Here is a 24,726-nt window from a genome sequence, read left to right on the forward strand (position 1 = left end):
GCCATGCCAATTAAAGCCCTAACTTCCTTCTGCGTGTTTGGAATAGGCATATCAGAGATGCTTTCTATGTGTTCTGGTGTCAATCTTCTCCCTCCTTCGATAGGAGGTAGCCCAAATAGGCCAGCTCCTGTCGACAATACTGGAATTTCTTCAATGATGCTTTGTGACCGTGTACTGCCAAATGTGTCAACAAAGCGACAATGCTTTCTTTACAAATGTCCTCTGAGTCTGCTGCTATAAGCAGATCATCAATGTACTGTAACAATATACACCCTAACAGTAATTCAAGCATGTCCAGTTGTTCCTTCAATGCTCTACTGTAAATACTTAGACTTTCAGTGTAGCCTTGTGGAATACGCGAGACTGTAAATGATCGCCCTCCTAATGTAAAAGCAAACAAATATCTACTGTTTGGATGTACGGATACAATTTGTGATACGGGAGTTTTTTGTGGCGAAATCGTCAAGTAAACTCCATCAGGAGAACTATAAATGACTGCATTCAATTTCTTCAATAGATTCAATCCCAACAAATTTTCGCCGCAATTTGTCGTCAAAAGAATCAGGCAAGATTCAGTGAATGGACCTAGTGTGATTGGCACTGGTTGTGAAACTGGACTAATTACTGTCGTATCTGAGAACCCTATGACCTGACAGTGGTATATTTGGAACTCGCTGATGGTCGATCGAACATTTTTGCCCACATGTGTCCACTAAAACAATGTGCTCCCTATTCCCAACCTTCATTTCTACGTAGGGCCCTTTCTGGTAAATGGGAATAGGCACTGGTTCCAACCCCGGTTCGGGCTGTCCTAGTGGAACAGTACATCATCAGATGTAAAGTCTCCAGAGTAATATGCATTGGAGGGATTATCAAAAACATTTCCACCATTTATGGTGTTCCGTTGTTGATTTTGATGAACATGATTATCCTGAAATTGTGGCTTCATCTGATTTCTATTCTGACCTGCTATTCCCGGACGACCTCTAAATGGTCTTCTCGAAATAGTCCCATTTCTATTCTGTAAATGCAGGCACTATGCTCACCAATGGCCTTCTTGTCTACGATAGGCACATTAATTTATACCTATTGGACCCCGTTGCAGGTTGGTTGATAATGCAAATTGGACTTTAGAAGGTGCGTTCCCTCCACCTCTATTATTGTTTGCTACCTGTTGCAGTAACACTGTGGTTTTCAAATCTCCTTTCTCCCTTATTTCCTTATCCTTTTCTGAATGTACTCGATTCTCATAATATTGGGCCATATGTAATACTTCACTTTGTGATTTTGCTTGCCATGCACTTTCAGATGTCTTTATTAATGTCTGGATTTTCGGTAACAATCCTCGCACAAATTTATCAACAAATAATCTCTTCCCAGGTTCGGTACTTAGATCTTGACCACTAAAATCTGCAAATACATCTTCAAACCGGTTAAAATAATCTGTCACTCCTTCTGATTTGCCTTGTAAGCAAGCAGTCAATTTATCCCAAACTATTCTCTTCACAGGCACTAAAGTTTAAAATTGCTCTACAATCTGCAAAAGCAGAGTTAAAATATCTTGCAAAGGCTTCTCCCCAGCCTTTCTCTCACTATCAACTCTAATCAAAGTTTCCCATGTATCGCCTAACATCGGCGCATCATTTATACTTCTAATCTGCTTCCATATGTCCACAGGAAGAATCACAGGGAACAATAAATCAATGTCACTCAGTGTAAAAACAGATGAATTTAAAATGGATTCAATTTCATTATAGAACCCTGCTGGGTTTTTCCTAATGTCAGGGACGGTCTGCTTTATAGTATTCACTTCTTGCCTAGAAAAGGGAACATGTACAAACTGTGCGATATAATGGGCTTCTTTCGTTCGCGCTGGAGTCGCTCCATCGGCAGCAACCTCTTCTTTCGGGACAAACGTGGGAGGCACCTCCCTCATGGGTAATTGCAAAGTAGGGGATTCTACATCTGTTCGTCTATTAAGCAACAAAGCCAAATCAAGTGAAAAAGCAGCCGTTCGCGCGTCAGGTGAAAATGCTCTCTTATAAATCGTCATTAAATCAGCAGGACAACACACCTTTTTCTTCATACATTCATCCTGCAAAGAGCTCCACCATATCCTGCAACACCTTTCTCTGCATTTCTGGTGTATACTGACTAAACGTATCATGCACTTAAATCGGGGAAATGGCGACATCCGTAATCCATCTAAGTGTGTCTCGCGTGCAAATTCGCATCTCTTCACTAACAGGTTTCAACAGCGGAAGAAACCGTTTCTGGACATACGACATATGTGGTTCACCTTTATTCATTATCTCTTTTTGCAACCGATCAAGTTCTCGCTTAAACACAAATATTCGCCCTACATGTTCTCATATTTTCACCACATTATCTCGCAAATTGGAAAGGACAATCAAATCACGCAACTCTTGCGCTACCACTGTATTAGTCAAATCACTCCAAATTTTAACAAGGTAATCTCCCATACATTCTAACAATACCTGTTGTTCCCCAAGGCTTCTATGATCAGATATAGAACAGCTACTTCATCTCCATCATCAATATAGGTCTCAGCCCACTGTTTCAGTTTGTCTTTCCGTCCCTTGCTAATCGTGTTACGAGTCAGCCTAACACTTCCTCTTTCAGGCCCTATTGATGCAGAACTGCCAACTAAAGCGTACAACTCATGTTCTGAAGGTGGTGGAGTAAATGATGTCAGTGGTGCAGATGGGACGGCTACTGCAGGTGCAGATGGAATCGTGGGAATTGCAACAGGAGGAGGTACATAAGGAGGTGGTGCAACTGGGTCAATGCTTGCATGTTCATTTCTTCGCTCATTTAGTATCTTATTTATCAGTTTGTCTGATGTATGCAGATCTTGTGAAGGATATATTTTCTGTATGTCTAATTGGAAGGCCCTCTCCATACTCCTAATGGCTTCTGTCTGCTTCTGCTGATCATGCTCTAGCGCTTTCTCTGTATTTGATTTATGTCTACGTGCGTGTTTTTCTCTACTTTTCAAGCGTGGATTCACTTCCTTTCTCCAGTCTCTTACAACTTCAAACACTGCAGGTCTGGCCCTTTTTCGTAACAAAACTGATTCTAAATGTTCTATACATGCTAGTTCAAAGCTTCCATTATTCGGCCACTGAAGGTTTGATATACGTCTGGTCTGCCTATGCCAAACCGCATTGAACACTATTGCCCCTATTCCGTATTTAATATACATATCATGTGCCGGCAACCCCTCGGGTGGCGCGGCCTGGCCAGTTGCCAAAGATTGTCTACTGCAGTGAAAAAATCTCACTAAACAGGAAGACAATTTCCCAGGCATGGTTAACGCTTACTCTTTTCTTACCCTGGGCGTTTGTACTTGCAAGTGCAACTCTCAAACAATATCAGGACGTTTAAAAAACGGGGCATGACTCACCTGATCAATCAATTTGTCTCTCAGGACGCAATTCGCCCGTATACAGGTGCAAACAAGAATCGTCATGACCACGTGTCTGGCACAATTTGCCTCGCTTCCAGGACCCTCGCCTCGATGCTCTCTGGCCACTGCTCGTCGATCAGGGATCGGCTGTGTACAGATCTGCGGAGGAGTCTCTAATCACTTCTGCAGAGGCGCCCGAACACCTTCCGATCCCAGTCCGACAGCTTCGTCCTTGACTTGTCCTTGCCTTCAACATATGGGATGGCGCATCACAGGGAGGGTCCCCATCAGGGCACCATCTTTGCTAGTCAGTACATGGAAATAAGGCACAATAACCATATACCCAATGACACGTCAGTCGTGAGGTTCGATTTCCAAACAAGTCTGGTTTTATTGCAAAGTATCTCAGTCGGCCGGCTGGGTCTCAACGCCTCACGACGTGTGTTCCCAGATATTGTGAGATGCGAGAGAGAGCAAACAGCACTCAAGCAGTCATATATATACATAATACATCAACATTTGCTAATGCTATTCGTCCTGCCCTTATACATGTCCTACAGGCTAGGGTTCAGTAATTAAGTTATGACACATTTTAATTTAGTCTAAACATTAGTTATTCTAGCCAAAGCTACAGAGACACTTTTCTGTTATGAGGAACATGGAGCACTGGCACAGGAAGGATATCTTGTACTTAGCAGAGAGATATTCCATACAATGTTATCTATTCACTGTGGTTCATGAGCTAAGGGTCAGACAGTTCTGAGGCAGAAAATACCATCCTTCGTGAAGGAGCACTGCTAACTGCATATAATTCATGTTTAACTGCCTTTTACAACAGTGCTTGCAAGACAAACCGGCACCTGGGCTACTGATTAGGCGCGTCTTCTGCACAGCTTCAAGGTCTCAGTGAAAAGGGAAACAATGTATTTCTGCATGTCTCTAAAATCCTGGTTACGTTAGTATTTCAGAGTTCAAGCTGTGGCATCACACCGTGTGTGGATCTAAAGCATAGAATATATTTGCAAAGCATTACAAAAAAGAAAATGGCTGGCACAACTCCCTATGGTCACATTCAGGTTTCTTAGTTTGTGAAGTTTGTCACATGATGTGATTTGCTTCTGGCCAACATACTATTCATACCATTCAGGCTATGTGATTACTTTTTCGGTATAACAAGAAAGCAGTGGTCTAGTCCTTCCTGGAGGAGCTGCAGAAACCAGCATGCTGCAGGAAGGTGGAAGGTAGCAGACCAGGGGCAGGCTGGCCTATCTGCCATTCTGTAACCGGCAGAATCAAAATGGACTTTGGATGATCCTTGGGCTGATTTCATAAGCCTCTCTGGGGACGGTTTTATGAGCCACATTAATATCCAAGGAGCTGGCTGGATTTTTGTAACTGAAGTTGTACTTGTTACATTGCCTCACACAGCCTGCCGCACATCGGCAAACTGATGTATTTATGATTAGATGCACACAATGTCAGTCAGAGAACATCGGTAACATGCGGGACAGCCGCAGGTCGGGCAGGACAAAAAGGGCTAGAGAACTATTGTGCACAAGGGGTTTGTCCTGTCCTCAAAACATTTATAAATGCAATAACTTCTTGCAATAATTATTTTGAACCTTCAGAAGCAGCCAGCAAAACAACTAGCAAGTTTGTGTCACTGAGAAAAGAATGATCCAACCATTGGAATTTAGCTACTGCTGCCTTTTTCAGTTTGGCTAAACATGTAGATTTCATATATTTTTAGAGAAAGAAAGCAAATTGGTAAAAGTGACAAAATACTAAGACAGTATGTGAAAACCAATTTACGAATAATGCATACAGTCCGTTGCAAAATATGTACCCACACAAGCACGAATTCAAATTCATTGGGTACTGTTTGCATAATAGAACTGTTCCAACTAAAGTTTTTGGATCAACAATTTCATACACATAAGGCCCCTGATATCTTTGGTGTAAGGGTGTCACCACAGGTACTCGGACCGGGCCGGGTACGTTTTTGATTTATTAGTCTAGTGGCAGGGTGACAGGTAAGCAGGAGTCTAATGTGTTAGTCCACTGGTATGTGGAGTTAAGACCTTAAAAATAGGGTCCGCTGTAGCCTGGGATTGGAAAGATGACCAAGAAACGGGTCGACGTCTGGATGAAAGTAGAAAAAGTTCATGTGGTCATGGTTCATGTCTGTCCCAGCGGGGGCATGATGACCACTGACGTTTCGGCTTGGTTGTGTGGCAGCCTTCTTCTGGGGCCAAGTGTTAGCAGGTCTCCCTAGAGATAAAAATATATGTGTATATTGAGTGTTAGACCAAACAGTGGATCATACCTGAGAAGCCATGTTAAAAGAAGGGTTAAAAAACCCATTAAATTGGGTGCAGGTAAGTGAAAGGATTGGGGCCCTGTGGCCCAACGGACTGACCCTGGAAAGAGCTGGAATGAAGTACGAGATCTGAAGTTATATTTCTTCAACAAGAATACAGACACATGTGCAGGTCAAAGTCTGGAAACAGCTCCCGTTTCCAAGTGTTGCAGGTAAGGCGTACTGTGGTGGCCTGGAAAGAGGAAGGGATATTGACGGTCAGAAAACAGGGGAACCATAGGATAATAAGTAAAGGTAGGTACCTCTAGTGATAAGGGTGGTACAAGGTCAGTAAAATTACCTTACTGGCCCAGCCACGCGTCTCTGTGTTCTGTGACCCCTTGCAGAAAGGATCTTGTGGTTGGTTGTAGCAGTTCTACATGTGGTCCAGGGCCAAATGAAAAAGAAAGGAGCAAAAGACACGGGCAGGTCTAAATTAGAATGGAGCCCGCAGTCAAGGAGTAGAGATATGTATCCAGCTCCACGTGGATAATGGCACTGACCTTTCGAGTTACAGGCGGCTCGTATAGAGCGGTGGAAGGGTCTCTATGCACGTTCTGCTGCAAGGGTGAGCTGTGTGTACGTCCGTGAAGCGCATACGTGGAAATGTAGTGTTTAGATGCGCGCATGCATTCCGGGGAATGACTACCGTTGTTATGGAGCTAGTCCGGGGAGTGTGGGTCATGTGAGCGCACTCTGTGCGATAACATGTGAAGGAAGCAGGATTACGTAGACACTGAAAGTGTATACAAGTATCAGGCTTGAGAAGCTGCGCCTCGAGGCGTATCAAAAGATCATGAAGTGGCAAACAGCATTGACATGGTGTGAAGTATGCCTGAACAAGGGGAACGGTGTCATTATGAATCTACTGTGACGCAGTGTCAACCGTGGATAAGAGATAATGGAGACCAGCACCCTGGGTATGTTACTGCGGGCTGAGCTGTTAGTGTGTGGGCATAAATAAGCCTGATGGGAGGACATAGGGACTGCTGTGCAAGCGCCATAGCAACGTTGCCTTCACTGCCAGGAAAACCAGGTGGAAGGGTTAGTGGGCCTGTGCATAGTAGTCTGGAAGTATGATGGACCAGCATGTGGCAGCCTCCGGTAGGGCATGAATGATGGACTCACGCTGGGGCCTGGCAGAAAGGTGGGTGTGGGCTACTGAAGAGAGGGTGAAAATGGATCATTATCACGAAACACACCAACTGATGATGTATAATCTATGCAAGGGCAGAGATGTCAAATTTTGGTCTACCGTTAACTCTATACTCACGCCTTCTAAAAACAAATTAGACTGCCCCATTCAAGCGGATGTGTGGACTCTCTTCTATAAGGAAAAGTTCGCTCTATCCTCTATTCTCTCCAGAGAACAGGATGCGAACTTAGGCCTTCCGGTTGTAGGTGAGTGTCTGTGGGATATAGAGGATATTAAATGGGCCATCAACAAGCTCAAATCTTCTAGAGCACCGGGCCCTGATGGCATTCCCCCTTTCGTTATAAAGTCGGCCCCGGAAATGTGGGCTAAGTTACTCAAACCCATATACGATGATGTATTTAAATATCATACCATCCCTAAAACCTGGTCGCAGAGCATCATAGTCCCTATCTATAAAAAAGGGGACGCCCTTAATCCACAGAATTACAGGCCTATAGCACTGTTAGATGCAGTGAGCAAAGTCTTTGGTATTTTGCTTTTGAGGGACCTTAATAAGGTTATTAGAAGGAAGGCTTGCTATAGTAAATTTCAGGTTGGTTTCAGAGAGGGCTTGGGAACCGACCTGAATGGGATGATTTTGGCTCACTTAAGAGATACAGTACATCAAACTAAAATGGGAGATGTATATATGGCTTCCCTGGACCTCTCTAATGCCTTTGATGTGGTTATTAGAGCAAGATTGTGGACAAAAATGTTAGCTATGAAGGTTCCACGCAAGATTGTCCAACTCTTGGCTCTTCTACATAGTAATACCTCCGTCAGGGTACGTTTATCACAAGGAGGTTCCCTATCCGATGCTGTAGTTACGGAGGTTGGGGGTCAAGAAGGGCTGCTCCCACGCTCTTTAACCTGTACGTCAGTGATGTGGAGGACATGTGGCAGGGCCCTTCCATTGCTCCGGTCAGGTTGGGGAGCTTGGCTATAGAATGGATGGCCTTTGCAGATGACTTTATCCTTTTTGATCGTACCCCGAGAGGCCTTCGCAGAAGGATGGATATTTTTTATCAATATGCACTGGCGAATAATCTTTCCCCCAACGCTTCGAAATCTCGAACGATTGTAATTTCTAGGAAGAGAGTTGTCAAACCATGTATCTGGAAGATGGGTAATAATTTGGTGGAACAGGTCCAGGCCATAACCTATCTAGGGTATAATTTTTCCAACAAATCTAGCCTAAAGATGTAGAAATTGAATCTCGGGGATAAAGCAGCTAAACTAAAGATTCAGATGAAATTTTTGAGGGCTAAGGTATGTAAATTCTCGCTCTTGCCTATCAGACGTTTCTATCTTGTGAAATGTGAACCGGTTCTTTTGTACGGTTTGGACATTTGTACAAAGGATTTGAGTTCCTATCTAAATGTGATCCAGGGGAAACTGTGGAAGAAAGTAATGGGCCTTTCTATGGCAGTCCCCAATTCCATTATTCGGCACGAGTTATGTCTCATATCACTTAAAGCCAGATACTTGTGGAGGCAACTCTCTTCATTTAGAAAAATACATGATCCTCCGATAAACACCTTATATGAGCTGGTAAATAAGGTATTTAAATCGGGGGCTGTACTATCTATCAAGAGTTTTAGCGATAGAATGTTTTCTTTGTTGGAATCTCTGGGACTTTGCTTAGATGATCTGATTCAACGACCGGGATTAGTTAAAAAAAATGTATTTAGGTCAGACTGGGTAGACACAGTAAATGATATAGAGTCCCATGTAACATACAAGGAGTATGCTACATTTTTGCATGCAAGGGAATCGATTCCTATATATATTCAAAGATTTCCTTGCCAGAGGGTGAGAACCACATTTATGCGTTTCAGACTTAACCAGATGCCCACTCTAGAAAGAATTTTCCATTGGACCCATAAAGAAAAAGGGTCAAATGAAAATTCTAAAAATCCCTCATGTCGATTTTGTGGAGCGACTGACATGACAGAAACCCTTAGGCACCTACTCCTTACATGCACCCATTTTGGGGCTAAACGATCTCTCTACTTTACAGATAGATTCGATGGGGATTGGGAAATGTCGAAGAATCTGTTCTGGAGTCGCTGCATGTGGGGTGTAAATATCTCCCTAATCCTCGCATTGAATTCACTCCTACTTAACATACAGGAGGAATTGGAAGTAAAAAATAAGGAATTTAATGAGCAGAGAGATTAGAGCGGATCTATGGTATAGGAAATGGTATATGAAATGATCTATGGTATATGAAATATAAACTGTATATAATATGCAGGGAACTTGATTTTATGTCTGGGAACGATTTTAAAGGCTGATAAATGCGTTTAAATCTTTTTATACATAGATATTTGTATATTTGTATATTTGTTTATAAAATGAAATGTATTGTTCTTATTTGTTTGTAATGCACTATATGTTGTATAAGGTTTTATGTAAACTAATCATACAACAATAAAAATAAAAAAAAAGAGAGGGTGAATAGCTATTGCTACTCAAGGGGTGCTATCTCATTGAGGCCCTTGGTGGTTGTTTGTAACTTGAAAATCCACCACACTTCTTTAAAGTTGAGAGCATTGGCACTGTTGGAGGTCTCCAGTATTTTATCAATCACTCACCATTTGAATGAGTCATGGCCATGTTGAAATTCCACAAAATGAGAGACTAGGGGTGCTGCATGGGCTTTGCACCTGATCCTGGACTTGTGCTCTCCAATTCTTTTATGCACAGGTCTGGAGGTTTGCCCTACGTATCGTGGTTTACATGGACATTCAATGAGATAGATTACATTGGGTGTTTTACAGTTAGAGAACTGTCGCAATTCCCATTCCTTGCCTTCTATAGGAAATGATTTCATCTTTTGTATTTGCTTACATACTGCACAGCTCCCACATGGGTAATGGCCTCGAATCTCGTGCATAATCCAGAGTGTGGATCTGGCATTTTTGCATCTGGATCTTGCGTGGGTAAGGAGGTCTTTCAGGTTTTTCGATCTCCTGAGTGCGATCCTTGGTAGTGGTTCCTCCGGTAGGCTGAGCTGTACTATGGGCCAAAATGTTTTAATCATGCCCTTAAATTGGGATTTGTTGGTGCTGAAAGCGGAGACACACACCATGATGTTCTAGGTAGAAGGATCACGTTGTTTCGGAATTAGCAGTGTTTCTCTCGGTGTATAGAGAGCTCTCTTCTTGGTGTTTTTCAATAGATTCTTGGGGTATCCCCTACTTTCTAGTTTGCACTGCAGCTCGGTGACATGGATCTTAACATCTTTAGTTTCTGTGCAGTTCCTCCGGATTCTGAGGAACTACCAATAAGGCAAGTTGTCACGTAAGTTCATAGGGTGGTGGCTCTTGTAATGCAGTATCGTGTTCCTGTCGTGTCCCTGTCGGTTTCTTTTTTTTAAATGGAACATTCTAATTTATTGTCCATGACAGTGATTATGAGGTCCAGAAAATGAATGTTTACATTGCTGTTATTGATGGTGAATTGAATTTCCTGCGATTGGGCATTAATCCAGTTGTGACAATTCTGCAGTTCAGAGAACATCATCATAGAAAAGTTAACAGTTAGCAATTGTTAACTTTGCTTTGATGGTGCACCAACTGCAAGAGTTGTGGGGCTGTCAGTGCCCCACCCATCCACTGGCTTGGCGCCAGGCAGGCAGCTTCACGTTCTCTTTGAGAACACCAACAATTCCTGTCATGGGGGGGTGGGCTCTACACTGAGTTTGCTTTTGCCTGCTTTGGGTGGGGGGCAGGGCGGGGCTGACTTGGGGATGGCTCTTGAGCCTCTCCCTCTCAGGGCACGGTCAGGGGGCCTGTTGATATGTAGCAGGTTGGCAGTGGCAGCTAATCATGCTAAAGACGGCTGGGCTGTCATGCAAATTGGTGTGTTGCTGGGTGCCATAGCCAGCACAATGCACAGATATTCGAAAGGAAGTGTTGATGACAGAGGAGGGAGCAGGCCTCAATCAAAGCACACCCAACAACGACGAGGGGCCTATTCGAGTTGCCTGGCCCAGCCATTAACTGCAATGGAGAGTCTCTGGATACAGAATTTGTGCACGTGGGTTATACAGAGTAAGTAATGAAAACATAAAATTGAATGGGCCAGGGGGGTTTAGAAGTGGCAGAAGATGCATTCACTCTGAACAAGAACCGTCAAGTGAAGTGTTTGTAATTAATTTTTACTATCTCTGTTAGTCGAGAAAGGGCCAGAGCACTGCCACTCAGTCACTGTGTGTCACGGCCATGCAATCATTGTGTCAGCATGACTAACAACACATGAAACTCAAACCACAAGGGGATGTTTGTGCACAGACAAAAACAAACATGAAAACAAAAATCACATTTCCACTCAGACTAAATGAGTGTCTTTTGAATGAATATGTTTTTTTTAAACACCTCTTGCAGGCAGCAGCATCCCTTCCATCCATGGCATATGGTGGTGGGAGCATAAGATGACTTAAACTCGATGCGGTTCCTGGCGCAGTATCCGGAGCTGGTGTGGAAAGGGAGCCATGTTGTGGTCTGCGTAGGTCATTGCTTGCAACACCTGCTCAGTGTGGGCTAGACAGTGGTGGAGGGCCGGCCTTTGTAGTAAACCTAGTCCTTACAAAAGTGCACTATGGCAGAGAGGAACACTGAATCCTAAAATGACCTGTTTGTGTGTATATAAAATTGCGCGTGCAGGATTGCTAATTTGAATGAATGCCAGAACAACATGTAGTGTGGACTCAGCCCACATGGAAGAGTTTCCCTGGACAGACCAGGTGCAGGGAAGGGTGAAAGGTCCTGTCCTGCCGGCACATGCAGGGCCTATGTATTCTGGTTGATGTGAAGTTTTTTCAGAAATAGTATCATTGTGCAGTCTTTCATTCTACTAATTGAAGCGTCGACCTGCTACAAATTCCCATTCCCCTTTTACCCTTATCTTCCTGTCTCCACCCTCCATATTCTATCAAGCCTGGCCCCAAGTATTTAAATGAATCTGATTTCTCATAATGTGGGCCAAGGGGGTGTTAGGGACCTGGCTGTCCATGTTGCTCATCTGTGCATAAGGTGTTTATGGTGTAGCTCAGTTGGTTTGTTGGAGGCAGCCACACTGATGCTTGCTAGTGGGCACTGGGTTTCTGGCTGCAAGTCCAAGACAGTCTGCGCTTCTCTCTGTATTTTAAGATAGCCCGGGCAGGGGCCCTCACTTCTTTGGGTGCTACTCGGTGGGAGGACTCCACAAATGGAGTAGGTCCAAATACAGTTTAGGCGAATCAGGAGGGACTGGTTCTGAAGTGGTTATCTGCTGCGGCAAAGTCAGGACAAAGTTACCAAATGTGCAGCCTAATTTGCAAAACATTAATTCTGCTCTGTGATGCTACTCAGCAAAAGAGATGTTTGCACTGCTGTCAAAGGTGCTATGCTCCTGTCAGTGCTGCTTTGTGTTAAAGGCATGTGAATGTGATGGTTTTTTGTGGTGAAAACACTCAGTGCTGCCCAGTGGTAAAGGCATTTGATGATACTCAGTGTGTCAGTGTTAAAAAAGCACGGTGAAGGCGGTTAATTGCAAAGATTTAAATTGGGTGGGCCTGGGAGTGAGTGGTGACGATAAATGTTTAGGTGGCCCCAGTGTCACAATAAATATGTGCAGGAAGAAGCTCTATGTTTCGACCTGGGCTGCCTTGAGTCTATGTTATCGTACCTGCTGGGTCCTTCATGCAGTGAGATTGTATGTATGTATATTACACTTATCAGGTCATGATCAAGCCTCTCTGAAAGCTCTCTAAAACTGAAAAATAACTGCATCCACGCCACATGTCTCTTTTTAACCCACGAGCGAAAGCTCTTATCTTCTGAAAATGTCGGAAATTCAACATGGACAAACCACTACAGGCCAAGACAAAGATTCATAATTTTATTTTACACAAATGGAATTTCCCTTAAACTGTAGTAAATATGGCTGCATGTGTGTGTATATTGTGCATGCCCATTGACTAGTGCACAGTGCTTCTTGTAAGAGCTGATTTCCTAAATTCCAGTGTACAATTATAGGACAAAGACAGTCGATTTGTACTCCTGCATTAGGTATAAAGTGTGGCAAGCACAAGTTTGCACTATAATTTGTCATAACGTGGTCCTTTCGCTCTGTCCAAACTGTTTGCTTTGGAGCCTGGTGTTTGACCTTGCTTCCAAACTTTGCAGCATATGGCTGTCACGTTCTGGAAGCCGTAGGATTGTATTTCAGAATGTACTATATATCCAGAATATGGGGATTAAGGTCATCAGCAAAACTAATTACATTTTTTTAAACTATTTCCAGAATGCCTGGCACACTGCTTCCTCCTTACCTTTGCAGGTCAAGGGTGGGTGAAACAAAAAGAACATTTGTGCTGGCAGACGGTTGCATTTGCTGATACCTGAGGCGTACAATCATTATTCTCTCGTAAAAGCTCAGTTTTGTTTATTCCAACGTTAGTCATGGTCTCTGACATCTAAATGCTGGTCCTTATTCCAAACAGCCTGTTTTAATATATGTTGGGTGTATGGTTCAATGTCCAGATCCTACCTTTCATCGTGCCTATGCACTTGCACAGCTGAACCCCAATAAACAAATGATATGAAACAATGTTTTCTCTGTGCTTGATATGGCATGGCATTGATATGATATGGCATTTATAACGCGCCTATACACAAGTGTTTCAAGGCGCGTTGAGGTAAGGGGGGGAACAAAGGGAGGACAGACTACGATCCTACTAGGCCAGGTGTCATTCAGATCGCGCAAGTGCATGGGAAGAGGGGAAAGGAAAAGCGTGCAGGGGGAAGGGAGCGGGGAAGTGTAGTACATGCGAAGTGGAATAAATATGACACATACACAGCCAGCTAGTGGCAAGTGTAAGGAAGTGCAGACGTAAGTGCTGGTAAGGGGACTGAAGGGATACAGAAAACGGTCCCCAAGTGCAGGGGTTGCCAGGGAGGCAGTGCAGGTGGGTAATTGACGGGCCCTGGGCCAGAGATCAGAAAGGGTGGGCAGGTAGCCAGTGCAGTTTCAGTCAGGAGTTCAGCAAGGGAGGGGAGGAGAGAAAGCAGAAGCAAAGAGGAAGGTTTTGAGGTGTTTCCGGAACCGTAGATGTTTCTCCTCGAGTTTCAGGGAGGCAGGAAGGCTGTTCCAGAGAGAGGCCCCTGCTTAAGAGAGTGATCTGCCACCAACTCGTTGCTTGGAGAAGCAACTGACCCTAAGGGAGTTGGAGGCAGATGAGCGAAGAGCTCGAGAAGGGAGATATTTAGGAAGAGAGAGTTGAAGGTATTTCCCTGGACATTGGGAGTTTTGTTACCGGTCCTTCAGTGAGGGACCTCTCAGAGGTTGTGTATTGTTCAGATTCAGTGGCTGCATTGAGGAACCTCTCTTAAGTTGCATCAAGGCCTGTTCTCTTGGGCCAAATGTGTGCCTGGGAGTGACCCAGAGGGACATAAGGTTTATTGCACCATGTTTCCTTTGAATATGTGTTTTCTGGTGTAGGGCATGTTTGCTCAGGGTTTTGAACAGAAAACAGGAAGTTGTGGAAAGTGAGAGCTGCTCACATCACTAAAGTCTAAATAGAGCGATCTAAAGCCAGGTTATCGCTAATGCCAGTTCTGCAGCACACTGTGTCATACTGGTATGAGCCTCACATGGTGCGCTGAGGACAGGTTTTCCTAATTTTTCAGCCAGCAATCGCACCTCGGTGGTTTAGGTGCATACCCTGATTTAACAAGGGAATGTTCTCACACTGTAGAATTTGGTGGAATTGGGGAGGTGGTAACGGTAGTGTGCCATTTCTTTAAATTGGAATGTCTGTGCGGCATGAGGTGTGTGGTGGCACCATGGTTGTGGTGAATTGTGGCATTGTTAAGTCTTAGCTGAAACTGCATGCTTGCGGACATCACCCTTTCCTGGCACCTTACCCGCAGGACTAGACAACACATACAAGCATTGTAAATCCTGGCCCCTAATCCCTTGAGATATCGATACCTAGACAGACCAAGATGTGGGCTTCATGCATGCTTGGATTAAATGCTTCTGTCTGAACATGGATTTATCACACTCTAATGATGTCTCAACTAAGGGTTTGTTGATGCAGCTGCCCTTTGGTATCAGCTGTGATTCAAGAATGCTGCAGAGCCCATCATTGCACTCCACTCAAGTGCATCCTAGCCTGTTGACCCATGCACAATAATTTATCTTTAACTGCTATTTTCCAGCATAACAATGTGGTAGGAATTACAGAGAGTGGGGAAGGAAAGAAATAAGGAGGAATGGCAGAAGAGACAAAAACAAGAAGGGTAGAAGGATGGGGGAATGTTAAGAGGAAAGATGGTAGGGAGACAAGAAGGAAACACTGTGAGAGGAAGGAAAGAAGGGGAGGAAAGATGCCCATGAAAGAAAGGGGAGCGAATGGAAGGGGAATCAAGAAAAAAGGAAGGAACAAAAGAAAAAAAGAAAGAAGAAAATCAAGAGGAAGGAAGGGAGGGAGGGATAAGGGAGTGATGGATGATGGGAGGGAAGAAGAAAGGAAGTGCTTGCTCCTCTCAACTTACTCCAGTAATATAGACCAGCAAGTTGGGCATTCGCTGGTGCCGCTGTGATCTATGCATGATCTGCAGGTCGCAGGTTCAAATCCTGGCAAGGCCAACTCAGCCTTTCATTAATCAGAGGTTGATAAATGAGTACCAACTACTTTGGTTGGGAATGATTTTATGTAAATATGTGCTATTTACAGTGCTTTGGAAAACGCGCTATTTAAATAACAAATCAGTATCAAATACCGGGGCCATGGAAAAGGAATGTTATCACTCGTTTTTTCAAGTGTTTCCACAAAACATTATATGCAACAAACACCATTAACACTCCATAAGGATCATTTTCTGTAAAGTTGTGAATTGACATGATTCACGGATGAGGGTTTGAGGGCCACTTTATTTAGGTGAGGGCCACTTTTTTGAGGTGTCTGGGCCCATTTCTTGTCCCAGTCCAACCCTGCAGCAGACCAGGACACCAAGCGGTGAGTCAGACCAACCTCTGGAGACGAGGAAGAGGACAGGAGGTGGGCAAGGCGACACTGACACTATTAGCCCACCGGGGGAGATTTTGTGCACCAGCAGCCTCGATCGAGAACAACCAGAGCCATCTGCGACTTCGACACACCCGCTGCGGACAACAAAATGTAAGCCAAAGTGACACTTGCGACTGATCTGAAAAATCTGAACTGTGATAAGGCATGGCTTAGAGAAATGCATCATCTAAGTGGGGGAGGGGTGTGGTAAATGGAGGAAAGGTCTTGTGAGCGTTCTGACGTGAAAGCGTCAGAACGCAAGGAAAGCAATAAAGGATCCGACTGCCCGCCAAATCAGCACAGTCGGGAGTAAGAACTAAACTAAAGACTGTGCATATCATTTCACCCCTCCCTGAGCACTTCCAGCTAGGCCTGGGTTCCCTGAGCCGGTGCGGGCCAGCCACGATCACCACAGGTGGGACCAGTGGACACTTCGAGCTAATGCCTTCCAGATCCTGTGAAAGTCAGGCGCGTCTGGGTGAAGGGTTGCTTTTAACTCCTTCCTAGGTGGTGGTATTAAGCCCCCCACGATGGGAAAAGGCCGCCAATGGCATCGCCTGGCAGTCTTCAGCTCAGTGGCATCTTGTGCTGTGTTGCACGAGCCTGGGTATTTAGTGTGTGAATGTGCATGTATTGCAAATGCACACAATTGCATCAGTACCCTGTACATTGCACTGCATTTGTTGTTTCCACTCATTTAACATGTTCTTATCCTCTGTTAGGGTCCAGCTTCAAAAAGGCATACTGAAATGACTGTCTTGCTTGACTCTGACGGTTCATTACAGTGGTCCTTCCGTACGTTATTCCGTGGAATGACCAATAAAAGCGCTATTTTCCACGACAGTGCTCGTTTAAGAAATAAGAAGAGATCATTATTGAGTGACGCCTCTCCTTATTTCTTAAACGAACATTGAAGTTTCCAACCATTTCATGTTTGAGGCAGTGCGTTTTTTATGACTGATTACATTTCAAAGCAACATACCAGAATCCCAGCAGTTGTAGACCGATTCACAGCAGGCAAAATATGACTACACACGACCAGCACGGAAGGATACATTGGGGTTTGCTGTGTTTCGTGGATTCTGGTATGTTTCCTTGAAATGTAAACAAAAATATATTTTAAAAGAATGAGATCTATCTTTCAACCGCCAGGTGGCGCTGCTGCCTAAGTAAAGTGCGAGAAAATTGTCTGATGCCGAAAGGGATGTGTAGTAAATACGGTACCGTCTACTCCAGTTTAAGAAATGAAGGGAGATCCTACAATAATTTGTCTGAACTCCACAATACTGTACTTTTTCTTTGCTTCGACAGCATAACACGTGGATGTGTAAAAGAGCAACAAAAATGGTATTTCATTGTGCCTTTGTGAAGCTGTACGTATACACAAGAGAACGAATTGATAAATCAATGGGGCGGTTTACTACTGCTGGAAGAACTAGGCTTCAAAGACCTTGGAAAAGACAAGGACGCTTGGGTGTGTAGGACACGAGAGGTCTGCGCACAAGTTAATAAAGAGCACGCCCTCCAACAAATGATTCTGCGCTCCACTTGAGAAAATTCGATTTAGAAGAGTGATTATTTTAATCAAACACATGATTTGGAAAATAAATCACACTTTTCCAATTGGTGACACGTGTTTCGGCAAAAGACTCATTGGGCCTCATTACAACGATTGCACAATGGGTTAACGGGCGCCGCTAATGGTGGCGGCGCCGTTAAACCCATTCTGCAATATTACGAGGTTCCCTCGCGGGACCCGATGTGGACGTCTGGTTTTACCAGACGTCCAGAGTGGGTCCCGCGATGGGACCAGGGAGCTAACAACGGGCCGGTCGTAATCGGCCCGTTGTTAGCTCCCGCAGCCCTATGGGGGCTCAAATGGGAATGGGGAAGGTCCGGGCCGGGTTCCCCGAAGGAGGAATTACCAGGCCCTCCAAACTCGGAACGGCCCGGTAATTCCCCATTCAGGGAACCCGCACCCGGACCTGATTTTGGAGGCATGCCCCTTATTAAGGGCATGGCTACGTCCAAAGTCGTAATGAGGCCCATTGCCTTTTTCAAACCAGGGCTTTCTTGTACTATCAATAGAAACAAAAAGACAACAACAATAACAAATTACAATATCAACCACAAATGTCAGTGATATTTCAAAAATGTTAGAAAACACATTGGTTAAGTCATGAATGGTTAAGTCATTGAAAACATGTCATATAATATGATATTGTAGACAGAAAAGGAGGACGGGGAATGGGGAAGGATTCAAGGGGGTAAAGAAAAGTAGAAACAAAATGTTAGAAAGCACATAGGATTTAAACCAGGATAAAAAATCAAAAATAATAAATCGAGAATACCTATGCATCTATGCAGGACTCCCCTGGTGCCTCTCCAATATTTCTGGGTGCTTTGACATCATAATTCGAATGAATATGGGACCCAATGTCGATTTTAAGAGTATGGTATTGAACACATATCATAGAATTTATCATTTAATATCACCCACCTCCATATTGTCGAAACTTCCAAAGCAGAGGTTCCAATGAGACAGACCCTGCATCGAGTTGTGTGATAGGTATCCTCTATTTATTTTTTATTTTTTATTTTTGATTCTGGTTTAAATCCTATGTGCTTTCTAACATTTTGTTTCTAATTTTCTTTACCCCCTTGAATCCTTCCCCATTCCCCGTCCTCCTTTTCTGTCACAAGGGAGGCCCCGGGGGGAACGCGAAGCGTTTCCCCCCGGGGAAGTTTTTGGCGCTACACACGGCCAGCGAGTGGCCGTGGGGGGCAGAGCGCCTCCCCAGGGTATTTAAGGGGCCAGGGAAGGTTCGGGAGGCAGGCGACAGTTGGACTTGGTGATTGTCCCGTTGCCTGCTCCCGAGCCTTCCCTGAGTGAGTGGGGCCCAGGTCGTGGTTAGAGCAGGTGAGGTAGGGTAGTGGGGGTAGTTAGAGTGGGTGATGGTTGATATAGTGTCAGGCATATAAAAAAAAAAAAATAATAATAAGAAGAAGAAGAAGAAGAAGGTGGGGGAGTTATGTCTAGTTGGGGGTAGCGTATATAAGTTACCCCCCCACCTCCTTACCTGATCCGCCGCCGGGGTTTAACTGCATCTCGGTGGGCAGCGTGGGTTCGGGAGGCTTTCTTCCTGTTTAGGCGCCGGGCTTCGGGGATCCGGGTTGTCTGTGCGGGAGCGGGGTTGGTGGTGCAGGACGCGTCTCTTTTACGGGGCCTGCCCATGTGGCGGGTCCTGCGCCCATTAGTGAGGGGAGCGCAGGCTCGGGCTGGGGGGTGGGCACGGGCAGAGTAATAAGGGCTGGGAGCCCGGGGACACTTCCCGCCCAGCAGCACACGGCCGCGGGGCTGCGCGGCGCTGCACGGCCCCTCCGGGTCTTGGGGGGGCGGCTGTAATAGGTAGCGAGACCAGAGGGCCCTATATCGGGTGCGTGGCTCGGGGTGCGGTGGCAGCCGCCGGCCAGAGAGGGCAGAGCGAGCTCCTTAAAGGGGCCGCTCCATTTGTCTGGTGTTTTCTGTTGGGTGCGGTGAATATAGTGTGCCACTAGGGGCAGGGCGGGCTGTGGATTGGGTGATTGGGTCATCGGGCTGCACAGGGTTGTTAGTGTTGTTTATTAGCATTTGGGGGGGGCTTGTGGGTGGCCTGCTAGTACTGTAGGGAGAGGGGCAGTGAGGAGAGGGGGTGGTGGGTAGGGGGGGTAGTTTTTAGGTGGGGGGCAAATATAAAAAAAAAAAAAAGCTAGATAAATAAATAAAATAAATAGAATATAGGTATAAGGTTGGTTGCAAAGCGGGAGTTATTTAACTCCCAGTGTTATTATTGGTTGGTGCAATTTCTTTTGGGTTTCCCCGCTACTAGGGGTCCTTCTTTCCACGGGTAGGCACGGCTCGGGGGCTTAGGTAGCGGGTGAGCGACAGGGGGCATATTTTAGTGCGCCATTCAGTGTTGGTGCACGATGGTGGGGCAAGGTGCGGGCAGGAAGGGGTTGGTTGATGCAAGGGCGCTGAGGGAGGCTCTGGCAATAATTGGCAGGGCAACTAAGGGCCAGCTGGGGGGGGCGGTGGGAGAGGTCACGGGTGAGAGGGAGACAAGTGGGGGTAGGCCGCAGCGTAGAGCGGCAGCGCATGGGGCTCTCGCGGCAGTGGTGGCTTGCACCCCCGCGGCGGGGAGAGGGGAGGTGTGGGAATCCAGGGGTAGGAAGATGAGGAGGGAGATAGACAGGAGGGCGTCCGGGGAAGAGATGATTTCGGGTGGGCAGCCATGTGGGGAGGGAATGAAAGATAGCACTAAGGAAGCAGGGAGTGTTCAAATGGAGGAGGCTCAAAGGAACCACGGCGGGGCTAGAGATGGGGCACAAAAGGGGTGCAAGGGCAGCGGGGAAGAGGGGGGAAATACCTGCGTAAGAGTGCGGGTGGGAGGAGGAGGTAGAGGTCCCCATCAATTGAGGTGGATAGGGCGGGGTGCGGAACGCCCCCCCCCCCGGGTAGGAGGAGTGGGGGCGGAGGGCGCTGCGCAGCCCCCGCTGGTCAGGTGGAGGTAGAGGGTTTGAGAACGGCCCCTCCTCGGTCAGCGTACGGAGAGCCTAGAGGGTGCAGCACGGCCCCTAGCAATGAAGACTCCAGGGTGGAGGTCGGAGCGCCTCGCCCGAGTGAAGAGGACCAGGCAGGGATTTCCACGGCCCCGCCGAGAAGACGTCAAAGGAGTGGCGGGGTGGACACCCCGGGCTCGCAAGAAGAAGATCAACTCGACTGGGGCACGGGCTCGCAGCCACAATGGTATTGGTCGGGTAATGAAGTTGGTTTTGTGGATTATGTGGGGCAGTGGGAGGTGGATGGTTATAGGACTGTGGGTGAAAGGGGGCAGGAGAGAGGAAGTTGGTATTGGGAGCGGGAAAGGCAGGCGCAGGGTGGTCGGGGGGCAAGAAGGCGGGGGAGCGGTTGGTTGGGTGAGTCTGCTGACATGTTTTGTCCCCGCAGTAGAAGCCCTATAAGGAAGGAGATGAGGAGCATTGGTGTGGACGCGGAACAGCAGACGGCAGGTGCGGAAAGAGGTGAACGGGAAAGGGAATGGTCATCTGCATGGCAGAGAGGGGTCCCAAGAGGGGGGATGGGAAAGGAAGGGTCTGGTTTGCAAGGGCTGAGTGTCACGATCTGTCTCAGCCTTCCCCAACTCCTCCTCACCTGTCTTCTCCTGTACTTCTTCCGTCCTGATTACAGCCTTCTTCTTCTTGACCTTTTCTCCTTCGGCTGGCTTCTTCTCCTTTTATTGTCGAAGGTATGGACGCGCTCCCTCGGTAGCCTCCGTGATCTGGCTGATAACAGACCAAGGGAATACCCGAGGAGCACGCCCTAAAGAATGGGGAAAAAAGCCTCCTGGCAAAAAAAAACCCGATCAGTATTCAGGTGTTCGTGGAATACTGATGCCCGGCAATTATATGGAGATGTTTATTCCTGCAGCAGCGGAGCTCCGGACACGTAGGAGGAATGTCCACACCTTGCTCAACTCGTTCCCTGAGAAAGGCGGTGAGACCAGGATATCACCTCCAGTGTTGTGCGGTCTCCATGTCTTATGGGCTGAGTTATAATTGAGGGGAGGTCTCGGTCCGTCGGAACACCGGAGAGGCGTTACGAACGGAACAACAGAAGAAAGGAAGGTGGAAAGAAAGAGGTAAGGAAATGGACAGAAAAGTATGAACAGTCGAAAACGCTCACAGCGAAATGCTAACGCTGAAGGGCCGACTGAGTGAAAAAGACAGGAAAAATACTTACATGGAAAACGCTTGGTAGAACGCGTCGTGTAAGAAAGAACAGAAGATAAGACCTTAATCACCTTACCTGAAAACCTGAAAACACCACTAGTGCAGGGAAAGTAGGTAGGTAAGCAAAGGACCTGAACGAAAAGGCAATGATGGAAAGCTAGACGCTGAGAGCGACTGGCTGGGCACGTAACGAAAACGATACAACGCACCGAGCGTTGCTATGGCCCGCTATTTATAGAATACGTCGGCCATGTTGGAATAAACTAGACCGATAGAATGTAACAGACCGCCATCTTAGTAGTATCTCCAACGACTAGCAATTCTCCAGGGCTGGTGCATGACAGTATGCCCCCTTCGATACCTGCCTCCTCCAGGTTTCCCTGGATACAGTCTATGGAATCGCTGTACAAGTCTGGGAGCGTGCATATGGGATCTTGGTTCCCAAGTTCTTTCGGCAATGGGGAATCCCTTCCAATGGACCAAATATTGAAGGGTTCCTCTCCTGTAGCGGGAATCTACAATTCTGGCCACTTCATATTCCTCAGGTTCTTCGGGCGGAGTGATCACCGTCTTTCTCAGAGGTCTCTTGTACAGATCTTTTTGATGAGTCTTGAGTAATGAGGAGTGAAAGACCGGGTGTACCCTCCGCAGAGAGTGAGGTAATCTTAGTTTGAAGGCTACAGGATTGAGCTGGGCCAGGATTGGGTAGGGACCTATGTACCGTGCTGCGAATTTTCCCTTATGAGTCCAGCGAGGTAGATATCGCGTAGATAACCAAACCAAATCTCCTGTCTTCCAAAGAGGAACCGGATTACGTTTGGTATCCGCATAGGTCTTATACTTCTTGCGGCTTTCCTCTAAGGTTTGTAGGGCTCCCTTGTGTGTACGCTTGAGATCCATCAGCATCCTCTCCAAGGCGGGAGTTGTGGTCTGGCTACTGAACGATAAGGCTCCAAGAGGATGGGGGTTATAACCATAGGTGCACCTGAAAGGACTCATCTTGATCGCTGTATGAAAAGTGTTGTTGTAAGCAAACTCTGCCATTGGTAACAGAGTAGCCTAGTTGTCCTGTTCCCTGTTACAAAAACAGCGAAGGTATTGTTCTAAACTAGCGTTCAGTCTTTCGGTCTGTCCGTTGGACTGGGGGTGATATCCCGAGGATAGCGCCTTCTGTATAGCCAACTGGTTACATAGCGAGTCCCAAAATTTAGAGGTAAATTGCGTTCCCCTGTCCGAGATTATGGACCGTGGTAAACCGTGTAACCTTACTATCTCGCGAAGGAAGACTGTAGCGGTCTCTGAGGCTGAAGGAACTCCTGCGAGAGCTACGAAATGAGCTAACTTGGTGAAAGAATCAATTGTCACTAGAATCACCTTTTTCTCCTGGGAAACTGGGAGTTCTACTATGAAGTCCAATGAGAGGTCCTCCCAGGGGCGTGTAGGAGTCTTGGCTTGATGTAGGAGCCCGAGTGGTCTGTGGCGAGGGGTCTTATTGATGGCACAGACGGGACAAGTCGACACATAAGAGGTGATGTCTCTTCGCATCGACGGCCACCAGAAACTCCTGGATACCAGCTGAAATGTTGCCTTCTCCCCCTTATGTCCAGCCAAGGGAAGATCGTGACAAAAGCTGATGGCCTGTCTGCGAAGATCAGTTGTGGGTAAGAACAATGCTGAATGATGAAACCACAATCCTTCGCGTTCCTGCAATTTGCAGGACTGTTTCTCTTCCTGAGCATAATCCTTGAGTTCACCTTGGACCTTCTCAAGGAACAGGTTAGCAATTGTATGAAAATGGTTCTCAAGCAGAATCTTCTCCTTTTTAACCTCCGATAGGTCTTCCTCCAACCAACTTCGGGATAATGCGTCTGCCAAACTATTCTGGGATCCTGGTATATAGGTGATCTGGAAATCAAAGCTTGAAAAATAATAGGCCCAGCGGGCATGCCTGGAATTCCTGCACTCCATTTGTTGGAGAACCTTAAGATTCCTATGATCAGTACGAATGACAAATTGATGAGAGGCTCCCTGTAGCAAATGTCTCCATTTCTGACAGGCTGCCCGCATTGCTAATAATTCTCTTTCCAGAACCGAGTAGTTTCTTTCACTTCCAGTTAGGGTGCGAGAGTAATAGGCGATAGGATGTTCGTCTCCATTGCTTCTTTCTTGTAGCAAGACGGCCCCTAAAGCACCCCCCGAGGCATCGGTCTCCAGGATAAATGGTTTATTCTGCTCGGGCTGAGCCAAAACCGGGGCAGTGATGAAACATCTTTTCAATGTCTCGAATGCCGCTTGAGCCGCCGAACCCCACTGGAATACTGTACCCTTTTTGAGAAGTGCTGTGATGGGTAATACCAGATCAGAGAAGTTGGGTATAAACCGGCGGTAAAAGTTCGCCAGGCATAGGAAACGTTGGATCTCCTTGACTGACGGGGGTTCTGGCCATCTGTCTATGGCCAACACCTTCTTGGGGTCCATACGGATACCTTTCGCTGACAATATAAATCCCAGGTAAGGTACCTCTGTGGTCTCAAAGAGACACTTCTCGGGCTTGGCGAAAAGTTGATTTTCCAATAACCTACGAAGTACTTCGCACACATGTATCCGGTGTTCCTCCAAGGAAGGAGAGAAAATCAGTATGTCATCAAGGTATACGACTACCGATATGTATTACATATCGGCAAAGATCTTATCTACAAATCTCTGAAATACCGCTGGGGCGTTTACCAGTCCGAATGGAATAACACAGTACTCAAACAACCTCAGCGGCGTTCTGTATGCGGTTTTCCACTCGTCTCCATTCTTTATCCTTAACAGATGATATGCACCGCGGAGATCGAGCTTGGTGAATACCTTTGAATCTCTGACAGCTTCCAGAATGTCTCTGATAAACGGCATTGGATACCTGTCTC

Source organism: Ambystoma mexicanum, chromosome 3p, assembly GCF_040938575.1.
Source record: "Ambystoma mexicanum isolate Mex_15411 chromosome 3p, UKY_AmexF1_1, whole genome shotgun sequence".
In the NCBI taxonomy this organism is placed as follows: Eukaryota; Metazoa; Chordata; class Amphibia; order Caudata; family Ambystomatidae; genus Ambystoma; species Ambystoma mexicanum.